We start from the raw sequence: 11,806 nt of genomic DNA, 5'->3' as shown, positions 1-11,806 counted from the left end.
TCACTTCCTATAAATTTTATCAGCAGTTTTTGTACACCCACCCACCTCCAAGAATCATGGAGGATGGCCTGATATTAGTTTCTTTGTTGCATTTATTCACATTTAAAAGTGTTAAGACCCATAAAAATGTTTAAGATTTATATTTTTAAATTTAAATGTTGAATTTTTATGTAAATTTGGTGAAACAAAAAGCTGTAATCTTGAATTAATCATCAAACACCTTTGAAATTCCTGAGTAATTCAATGAAAAGAGGATAATTATGCATGTTCAATTGGAATTTCATGGCTAATTTGTGTCTGCAGAGAAAGCCAGTTACATAAATCACAACAATAAATTACATCTGAATTGTTTTCTCCATTTTCTTATCATCAAAGCAAGTTTAATGGAGTGTCAGAGCTGTTCAGAACCTCCCCAGATGCTGATATCATTTGGACTGCCCTGTGTTACAACACAGCTTTTAGATAAACTTCTGCATAGCAGGTTGTAGACAAGTACCTAGGCTTTATTTGGAACATAAATTGACCAGATGCAGATTTTATTATCAGCCTAATATTTAACAATTTCTGTAAATTCTGTCATTCTTAGGAGGGTAAAATGCAATTTTGTTATGTAATAATTGCATAATGGTCTCAGACTTGTGAATTATTTTTTGTTTGTTGTGAAGAACAGTGCATATACTCTCCACGGATACAAAATTGGTTGCCAGGCTTAGTCTATTAAGGATGAAATTCTGCTTCAAAATATGCACAAAAAACTTCTGTCAGAGTGCTCAGTGTGTATTCTTGACTGCTCTGGAGTAAGGGAGATAAATGCATCATATCTCCAGCAATAATGGGAATTAGATCCCCAGGCTTCAGGATGTTAGTGACAGTTATTTAAGAAATCTCAGGTGCAAAAATGAAAAAAATCTGACAACTTCAAAGGTCCTTCAAGGTATCACACCGGTAATTGACCAATCAAAATGAACTTAGTCAATTGTAGTTCCATACATAATAAAGAAATATTTTTTTAATTGTGAGAAATTTTTTAATTTCCCTTATTCTATTTTTACATTTTTGGTATCTGTGCTTAGGATATTTTATGTACTTTGTAAAATATTAAAGGTTTTTGACAGGAACTATTTCTTTCGGGGCATAGGAGGCCACTTCCTGGGGTGCACACAGGATGTTTATAAACACATTGAATACACGTGGTTTTGAGGGTATTCCTGTTTGCGGATGGAAAAAAATCAGAAAATGCCGTGTAGGTACCCTATTTTTTGGTGTCAGCTGATGTGACTGGTAACGTTTAACACTTCCTGCTAAATATTTTTTCATGAATTCGAATACCTGATTTTTAATGATTTTTTATTCTATATAGAATTACATAGTGAAAACAATTACCGGTGTGATACCTTGAAGGTGATTGTGTAAAATCATCTACACCCATATGAAAGGCAGTTTTAAGTTTATAAAGGCATATTTCAACAAAATATGTCATTTTATGAACTTTCTGTGTGAAAGCACATATTTTTAAATTTAGAAGCAGGGTTGACATTAATTTATACAGATTTCTATGTAAAATACTAATAATATGTCATGTTTTACCCTCAAAACTCCAAATTATGACTTTCAAAGTAGGATTATGCAATTCTGACATGTAGAAAGAAGTTAGAAAATGTTGGTTTTTTATTTTAGATGACTTTAAACTCTGTGCACCACCTGACCGCAGTCAATTATAGTGTCTACAGACTTTGTCGTAAAAGCACTTTAGGCTGATTTTTTCAAGAAAAGACTATTTCTGGGTTTGCGAATGAGTTTTCAACAAAAGCGACAACTGCGATAAAATGTGAAGAAGTAAAACATGTTTTTAAAAAGTGTTAAATTTTACAGAGACTGGGTTTACTTTCATTTTATTCACCTTAAGTGATTCATTTATTACTGGAGTGGAGGAATAGAAATAATGAAATGAGTTAAATTTGTCTTATGAAAGTAATGTACAAATAAAATTTATTAAGAATTTTTCAAAAATAAGAAGCTTATGACCAAAATTGCATAAATACTGTCAGGGCATGAGAGTGAATACTTATTCTGAGTCCCAACCATGCATCACACATATAGTACAGAATGGCACTTAGCACCATGGTATGCCTGATATGGTTCTCTAGACTTTTTCCATGCTTTCGCAGCTGACATTCAAGATTTTTCAGTTTGCCGGAGAATGTTTTTTGTCATTTTACCACTTTTATGTAGGTGTTGACCCTCTCTTTTAAATTAAGTCTCAGACAGGATGTTTATTTTAGCATGATTTGTTAAGCACATTAATGTACTGAAATATTAATAAATTACAAATTAAAGTGATGAAGAAATTTGACATATTTACACAATCAAAATATCAGAATAACCATAATTCAGCTAATAAAGTGCCCTGTTCTTCTTTTGTCACTTCCTATAAATTTTATCAGCAGTTTTTGTACACCCACCCACCTCCAAGAATCATGGAGGATGGCCTGATATTAGTTTCTTTGTTGCATTTATTCACTTTAAAAGTGTTAAGACCCATAAAAATGTTTAAGATTTATATTTTTAAATTTAAATGTTGAATTTTTATGTAAATTTGGTGAAACAAAAAGCTGTAATCTTGAATTAATCATCAAACACCTTTGAAATTCCTGAGTAATTCAATGAAAAGAGGATAATTATGCATGTTCAATTGGAATTTCATGGCTAATTTGTGTCTGCAGAGAAAGCCAGTTACATAAATCACAACAATAAATTACATCTGAATTGTTTTCTCCATTTTCTTATCATCAAAGCAAGTTTAATGGAGTGTCAGAGCTGTTCAGAACCTCCCCAGATGCTGATATCATTTGGACTGCCCTGTGTTACAACACAGCTTTTAGATAAACTTCTGCATAGCAGGTTGTAGACAAGTACCTAGGCTTTATTTGGAACATAAATTGACCAGATGCAGATTTTATTATCAGCCTAATATTTAACAATTTCTGTAAATTCTGTCATTCTTAGGAGGGTAAAATGCAATTTTGTTATGTAATAATTGCATAATGGTCTCAGACTTGTGAATTATTTTTTGTTTGTTGTGAAGAACAGTGCATATACTCTCCACGGATACAAAATTGGTTGCCAGGCTTAGTCTATTAAGGATGAAATTCTGCTTCAAAATATGCACAAAAAACTTCTGTCAGAGTGCTCAGTGTGTATTCTTGACTGCTCTGGAGTAAGGGAGATAAATGCATCATATCTCCAGCAATAATGGGAATTAGATCCCCAGGCTTCAGGATGTTAGTGACAGTTATTTAAGAAATCTCAGGTGCAAAAATGAAAAAAATCTGACAACTTCAAAGGTCCTTCAAGGTATCACACCGGTAATTGACCAATCAAAATGAACTTAGTCAATTGTAGTTCCATACATAATAAAGAAATATTTTTTTAATTGTGAGAAATTTTTTAATTTCCCTTATTCTATTTTTACATTTTTGGTATCTGTGCTTAGGATATTTTATGTACTTTGTAAAATATTAAAGGTTTTTGACAGGAACTATTTCTTTCGGGGCATAGGAGGCCACTTCCTGGGGTGCACACAGGATGTTTATAAACACATTGAATACACGTGGTTTTGAGGGTATTCCTGTTTGCGGATGGAAAAAAATCAGAAAATGCCGTGTAGGTACCCTATTTTTTGGTGTCAGCTGATGTGACTGGTAACGTTTAACACTTCCTGCTAAATATTTTTTCATGAATTCGAATACCTGATTTTTAATGATTTTTTATTCTATATAGAATTACATAGTGAAAACAATTACCGGTGTGATACCTTGAAGGTGATTGTGTAAAATCATCTACACCCATATGAAAGGCAGTTTTAAGTTTATAAAGGCATATTTCAACAAAATATGTCATTTTATGAACTTTCTGTGTGAAAGCACATATTTTTAAATTTAGAAGCAGGGTTGACATTAATTTATACAGATTTCTATGTAAAATACTAATAATATGTCATGTTTTACCCTCAAAACTCCAAATTATGACTTTCAAAGTAGGATTATGCAATTCTGACATGTAGAAAGAAGTTAGAAAATGTTGGTTTTTTATTTTAGATGACTTTAAACTCTGTGCACCACCTGACCGCAGTCAATTATAGTGTCTACAGACTTTGTCGTAAAAGCACTTTAGGCTGATTTTTTCAAGAAAAGACTATTTCTGGGTTTGCGAATGAGTTTTCAACAAAAGCGACAACTGCGATAAAATGTGAAGAAGTAAAACATGTTTTTAAAAAGTGTTAAATTTTACAGAGACTGGGTTTACTTTCATTTTATTCACCTTAAGTGATTCATTTATTACTGGAGTGGAGGAATAGAAATAATGAAATGAGTTAAATTTGTCTTATGAAAGTAATGTACAAATAAAATTTATTAAGAATTTTTCAAAAATAAGAAGCTTATGACCAAAATTGCATAAATACTGTCAGGGCATGAGAGTGAATACTTATTCTGAGTCCCAACCATGCATCACACATATAGTACAGAATGGCACTTAGCACCATGGTATGCCTGATATGGTTCTCTAGACTTTTTCCATGCTTTCGCAGCTGACATTCAAGATTTTTCAGTTTGCCGGAGAATGTTTTTTGTCATTTTACCACTTTTATGTAGGTGTTGACCCTCTCTTTTAAATTAAGTCTCAGACAGGATGTTTATTTTAGCATGATTTGTTAAGCACATTAATGTACTGAAATATTAATAAATTACAAATTAAAGTGATGAAGAAATTTGACATATTTACACAATCAAAATATCAGAATAACCATAATTCAGCTAATAAAGTGCCCTGTTCTTCTTTTGTCACTTCCTATAAATTTTATCAGCAGTTTTTGTACACCCACCCACCTCCAAGAATCATGGAGGATGGCCTGATATTAGTTTCTTTGTTGCATTTATTCACATTTAAAAGTGTTAAGACCCATAAAAATGTTTAAGATTTATATTTTTAAATTTAAATGTTGAATTTTTATGTAAATTTGGTGAAACAAAAAGCTGTAATCTTGAATTAATCATCAAACACCTTTGAAATTCCTGAGTAATTCAATGAAAAGAGGATAATTATGCATGTTCAATTGGAATTTCATGGCTAATTTGTGTCTGCAGAGAAAGCCAGTTACATAAATCACAACAATAAATTACATCTGAATTGTTTTCTCCATTTTCTTATCATCAAAGCAAGTTTAATGGAGTGTCAGAGCTGTTCAGAACCTCCCCAGATGCTGATATCATTTGGACTGCCCTGTGTTACAACACAGCTTTTAGATAAACTTCTGCATAGCAGGTTGTAGACAAGTACCTAGGCTTTATTTGGAACATAAATTGACCAGATGCAGATTTTATTATCAGCCTAATATTTAACAATTTCTGTAAATTCTGTCATTCTTAGGAGGGTAAAATGCAATTTTGTTATGTAATAATTGCATAATGGTCTCAGACTTGTGAATTATTTTTTGTTTGTTGTGAAGAACAGTGCATATACTCTCCACGGATACAAAATTGGTTGCCAGGCTTAGTCTATTAAGGATGAAATTCTGCTTCAAAATATGCCAAAAAACTTCTGTCAGAGTGCTCAGTGTGTATTCTTGACTGCTCTGGAGTAAGGGAGATAAATGCATCATATCTCCAGCAATAATGGGAATTAGATCCCCAGGCTTCAGGATGTTAGTGACAGTTATTTAAGAAATCTCAGGTGCAAAAATGAAAAAAAATCTGACAACTTCAAAGGTCCTTCAAGGTATCACACCGGTAATTGACCAATCAAAATGAACTTAGTCAATTGTAGTTCCATACATAATAAAGAAATATTTTTTTAATTGTGAGAAATTTTTTAATTTCCCTTATTCTATTTTTACATTTTTGGTATCTGTGCTTAGGATATTTTATGTACTTTGTAAAATATTAAAGGTTTTTGACAGGAACTATTTCTTTCGGGGCATAGGAGGCCACTTCCTGGGGTGCACACAGGATGTTTATAAACACATTGAATACACGTGGTTTTGAGGGTATTCCTGTTTGCGGATGGAAAAAAATCAGAAAATGCCGTGTAGGTACCCTATTTTTTGGTGTCAGCTGATGTGACTGGTAACGTTTAACACTTCCTGCTAAATATTTTTTCATGAATTCGAATACCTGATTTTTAATGATTTTTTATTCTATATAGAATTACATAGTGAAAACAATTACCGGTGTGATACCTTGAAGGTGATTGTGTAAAATCATCTACACCCATATGAAAGGCAGTTTTAAGTTTATAAAGGCATATTTCAACAAAATATGTCATTTTATGAACTTTCTGTGTGAAAGCACATATTTTTAAATTTAGAAGCAGGGTTGACATTAATTTATACAGATTTCTATGTAAAATACTAATAATATGTCATGTTTTACCCTCAAAACTCCAAATTATGACTTTCAAAGTAGGATTATGCATCTGACATGTAGAAAGAAGTTAGAAAATGTTGTTTTTTTATTTTAGATGACTTTAAACTCTGTGCACCACCTGACCGCAGTCAATTATAGTGTCTACAGACTTTGCCGTAAAAGCACTTTAGGCTGATTTTTTCAAGAAAAGACTAATTCTGGGTTTGCAAATGAGTTTTCAACAAAAGCGACAACTGCGATAAAATGTGAAGAAGTAAAACATGTTTTTAAAAAGTGTTAAATTTTACAGAGACTGGGTTTACTTTCATTTTATTCACCTTAAGTGATTCATTTATTACTGGAGTGGAGGAATAGAAATAATGAAATGAGTTAAATTTGTCTAATATTTGTAATGTACAAACAAAATTTATGAAGAATTTGTCAAAAATAAGAAGCTTATGACCAAAAATGCATAAATACTGTCAGGGCATGAGAGTGAATACTTATTCAGAGTCCCCAACCATGCATCACACATATAGTACAGAATGTCACTTAGCACCATGGTATGCCTGTTATGGTTCTCTAGACTTTTTCCATGCTTTCGCAGCTGACATTCAAGATTTTTCAGTTTACCGGAGAATGTTTTTTGTCATTTTACCACTTTTATGTAGGTGTTGACCCTCTCTTTTAAATTAAGTCTCGGTCAGGATGTTTATTTTAGCATGATTTGTTAAGCACAGTAATGTACTGAAATATTAATAAATTACAAATTAAAGTGATGAAGAAATTTGACATATTTACACAATCAAAATATCAGAATAACCATAATTCAGCTAATAAAGTGCCCTGTTCTTCTTTTGTCACTTCCTATACATTTTTTCAGCAGTTTTTGTACACCCACCCACCTCCAAGAATCATGGAGGATGGCCTGATATTAGTTTCTTTGTTGCATTTATTCACATTTAAAAGTGTTAAGACCCATAAAAATGTTTAAGATTTATATTTTTAAATTTAAATGTTGAATTTTTTATGTAAATTTGGTGAAACAAAAAGCTGTAATCTTGAATTAATCATGCAAATTCATCAAACACCTTTGAAATTCCTGAGTAATTCAATGAAAAGAGGATAATTATGTATGTTCAATTGGAATTTCATGGCTATGTGTCTGCAGAGAAAGCCAGTTACATAAATCACAACAATAAATTACATCTGAATTGTTTTCTCCATTTTCTTATCATCAAAGCAAGTTTAATGGAGTGTCAGAGCTGTCCAGAACCTCCCCAGATGCTGATATCATTTGGACTGCCCTGTGTTACAACACAGCTTTTAGATAAACTTCTGCATAGCAGGTTGTAGACAAGTACCTAGGCTTTATTTGGAACATAAATTGACCAGATGCAGATTTTATTATCAGCCTAATATTTAACAATTTCTGTAAATTCTGTCATTCTTAGGAGGGGTAAAATGCAATTTTGTTATGTAATAATTGCATAATGGTCTCAGACTTGTGAATTATTTTTTGTTTGTTGTGAAGAACAGTGCATATACTCTCCACGGATACAAAATTGGTTGCCAGGCTTAGTCTATTAAGGATGAAATTCTGCTTCAAAATATGCACAAAAAACTTCTGTCAGAGTGCTCAGTGTGTATTCTTGACTGCTCTGGAGTAAGGGAGATAAATGCATCATATCTCCAGCAATAATGGGAATTAGATCCCCAGACTTCAGGATGTTAATGACAGTTATTTAAGAAATCTCAGGTGCAAAAATGAAAAGAATCTGACAACTTCAAAGGTCCTTCAAGGTATCACACCGGTAATTGACCAATCAAAATGAACTTAGTCAATTGTAGTTCCATACATAATAAAGAAATATTTTTTTTATTGTGAGAAATTTTTTAATTTCCCTTATTCTATTTTTACCTTTTTGGTATCCGTGCTTAGGATATTTTATGTACTTTGTAAAATATTAAAGGTTTTTGACAGGAACTATTTCTTTCGGGGCATAGGAGGCCACTTCCTGGGGTGCACACAGGATGTTTATAAACACATTGAATACACGTGGTTTTGAGGGTATTCCTGTTTGCGGATGGAAAAAATCAGAAAATGCCGTGTAGGTACCCTATTTTTTGGTGTCAGCTGATGTGACTGGTAACGTTTAACACTTCCTGCTAAATATCTTTTCATGAATTCGAATACCTGATTTTTAATGATTTTTTATTCTATATAGAATTACATAGTGAAAACAATTACCGGTGTGATACCTTGAAGGTGATTGTGTAAAATCATCTACACCCATATTAAAGGCAGTTTTAATTTTATAAAGGCATATTTCAACAAAATATGTCATTTTATGAACTTTCTGTGTGAAAGCACATATTTTTAAATTTAGAAGCAGGGTTGACATCAATTTATACAGATTTCTATGTAGAATACTAATAATATGTCATGTTTTACCCTCAAAACTCCAAATTATGACTTTCAAAGTAGGATTATGCATCTGACATGTAGAAAGAAGTTAGAAAATGTTGGTTTTTTTATTTTAGATGACTTTAAACTCTGTGCACCACCTGACCGCAGTCAATTATAGTGTCTACAGACTTTGCCGTTAAAAGCACTTTAGGCTGATTTTTTCAAGAAAAGACTAATTCTGGGTTTGCGAATGAGTTTTCAACAAAAGCCACAACTGCGATAAAATGTGAAGAAGTAAAACATGTTTTTAAAAAGTGTTAAATTTTACAGAGACTGGGTTTACTTTCATTTTATTCACCTTAAGTGATTCATTTATTGCTGGAGTGGAGGAATAGAAAATAATGAAATGAGTTAAATTTGTCTAATAAAAGTAATGCACAAATAAAATTTATTAAGAATTTTTCAAAAATAAGAAGCTTATGGTCAAAAATGCATAAATACTGTCAGGGCATGAGAGTGAATACTTATTCTGAGTCCCAACCATGCATCACACATATAGTACAGAATGTCACTTAGCACCATGGTATGCCTGATATGGTTCTCTAGACTTTTTCCATGCTTTCGCAGCTGACATTCAAGATTTTTCAGATTGCCGGAGAATGTTTTTTTGTCATTTTACCACTTTTATGTAGTGTTGACCCTCCCTTTTAAATTAAGTCTCAGTCAGGATGTTTATTTTAGCATGATTTGTTAAGCACATTAGTGTACTGAAATATTAATAAATTACAAATTAAAGTGATGAACAAATTTGACATATTTACACAATCAAAATATCAGAATAACCACAATTCAGCTAATAAAGTGCCCTGTTCTTCTTTTGTCACTTCCTATAAATTTTATCAGCAGTTTTTTGTACACCCACCCACTCCAAGAATCATGGAGGATGCCTGATATTAGTTTCTCTGTTGCATTTATTCACATTTAAAAGTGTTAAGACCCATAAAAATGTTTAAGCTTTATATTTCTAAATTTAAATGTTGAATTTTTATGTAAATTTGGTGAAACAAAAAGCTGTAATCTTGAATTAATCATGCAAATTCATCAAACACCTTTGAAATTCCTGAGTAATTCAATGAAAAGAGGATAATTATGTATGTTCAATTGGAATTTCATGGCTAATTTGTGTCTGCAGAGAAAGCCAGTTACATAAATCACAACAATAAATTACATCTGAATTGTTTTCTCCATTTTCTTATCATCAAAGCAAGTTTAATGGAGTGTCAGAGCTGGTCCAGAACCTCCCCAGATGCTGATATCATTTGGACTGCCCTGTGTTACAACACAGCTTTTAGATAAACTTCTGCATAGCAGGTTGTAGACAAGTACCTAGGCTTTATTTGGAACATAAATTGACCAGATGCAGATTTTATTATCAGCCTAATATTTAACAATTTCTGTAAATTCTGTCATTCTTAGGAGGGTAAAATGCAATTTTGTTATGTAATAATTGCATAATGGTCTCAGACTTGTGAATTATTTTTTGTTTGTTGTGAAGAACAGTGCATATACTCTCTCACGGGATACAAAATTGGTTGCCAGGCTTAGTCTATTAAGGATGAAATTCTGCTTCAAAATATGCACAAAAAACTTCTGTCAGAGTGCTCAGTGTGTATTCTTGACTGCTCTGGAGTAAGGGAGATAAATGCATCATATCTCCAGCAATAATGGGAATTAGATCCCCAGACTTCAGGATGTTAATGACAGTTATTTAAGAAATCTCAGGTGCAAAAATGAAAAGAATCTGACAACTTCAAAGGTCCTTCAAGGTATCACACCGGTAATTGACCAATCAAAATGAACTTAGTCAATTGTAGTTCCATACATAATAAAGAAATATTTTTTTTTATTGTGAGAAATTTTTTTAATTTCCCTTATTCTATTTTACCTTTTTGGTATCCGTGCTTAGGATATTTTATGTACTTTGTAAAATATTAAAGGTTTTTGACAGGAACTATTTCTTTCGGGGCATAGGAGGCCACTTCCTGGGGTGCACACAGGATGTTTATAAACACATTGAATACACGTGGTTTTGAGGGTATTCCTTGTTTGCGGATGGAAAAAATCAGAAAATGCCGTGTAGGTACCCTATTTTTTGGTGTCAGCTGATGTGACTGGTAACGTTTAACACTTCCTGCTAAATATCTTTTCATGAATTCGAATTACCTGATTTTTAATGATTTTTTTATTCTATATAGAATTACATAGTGAAAACAATTAGTGTGATACCTTGAAGGTGATTGTGTAAAATCATCTACCCCCATATTAAAGGCAGTTTTAATTTTATGAAGGCGTATTTCAACAAAATATGTCATTTTATGAACTTTCTGTGTGAAAGCACACATTTTTAAATTTAGAAGCAGGGTTGACATTAATTTATACAGATTTCTATGTAAAATACTAATAATATGTCATGTTTCACCCTCAAAATTCCAAATTATGACTTTCAAAGTAGGATTATGCATCTGACATGTAGAAAGAAGTTAGAAAATGTTGTTTTTTTATTTTAGATGACTTTAAACTCTGTGCACCACCTGACCGCAGTCAATTATAGTGTATTCAGACTTTGCCGTGAAAGCACTTTAGGCTGATTTTTTCAAGAAAAGACTAATTCTGGGTTTGCAAATGAGTTTTCAACAAAAGCGACAACTGCGATAAAATGTGAAGAAGTAAAACATGTTTTTAAAAAGTGTTAAATTTTACAGAGACTGGGTTTACTTTCATTTTATTCACCTTAAGTGATTCATTTATTACTGGAGTGGAGGAATAGAAATAATGAAATGAGTTAAATTTGTCTAATATTTGTAATGTACAAACAAAATTTATGAAGAATTTGTCAAAAATAAGAAGCTTATGACCAAAAATGCATAAATACTGTCAGGGCATGAGAGTGAATACTTATTCAGAGTCCCAACCATGCATCACACATATAGTACAG

General features: G+C 32.2%; 1 long non-coding RNA gene across 1 annotated transcript; it reads left to right on the top strand.

The window, feature by feature from the left end:
- Nucleotides 1–1,171: 1,171 nt before the first annotated feature.
- Nucleotides 1,172–10,905, top strand: LOC133177916 (uncharacterized). Its single transcript, XR_009719886.1, has 5 exons — nucleotides 1,172–1,243; nucleotides 3,536–3,663; nucleotides 5,957–6,084; nucleotides 8,386–8,512; nucleotides 10,820–10,905. It is a non-coding gene; the product is annotated as an uncharacterized LOC133177916 (long non-coding RNA).
- The last annotated feature ends 901 nt before the right edge of the window (nucleotides 10,906–11,806 follow it).

Source organism: Saccostrea echinata, unplaced genomic scaffold (assembly GCF_033153115.1).
Source record: "Saccostrea echinata isolate AGI-Se365-2 ecotype Australia unplaced genomic scaffold, CSIRO_AGI_Sech_v1 ptg000286l, whole genome shotgun sequence".
Taxonomy (NCBI): domain Eukaryota; kingdom Metazoa; phylum Mollusca; class Bivalvia; order Ostreida; family Ostreidae; genus Saccostrea; species Saccostrea echinata.
This window is presented reverse-complemented; position numbering and strand designations above follow the sequence as displayed.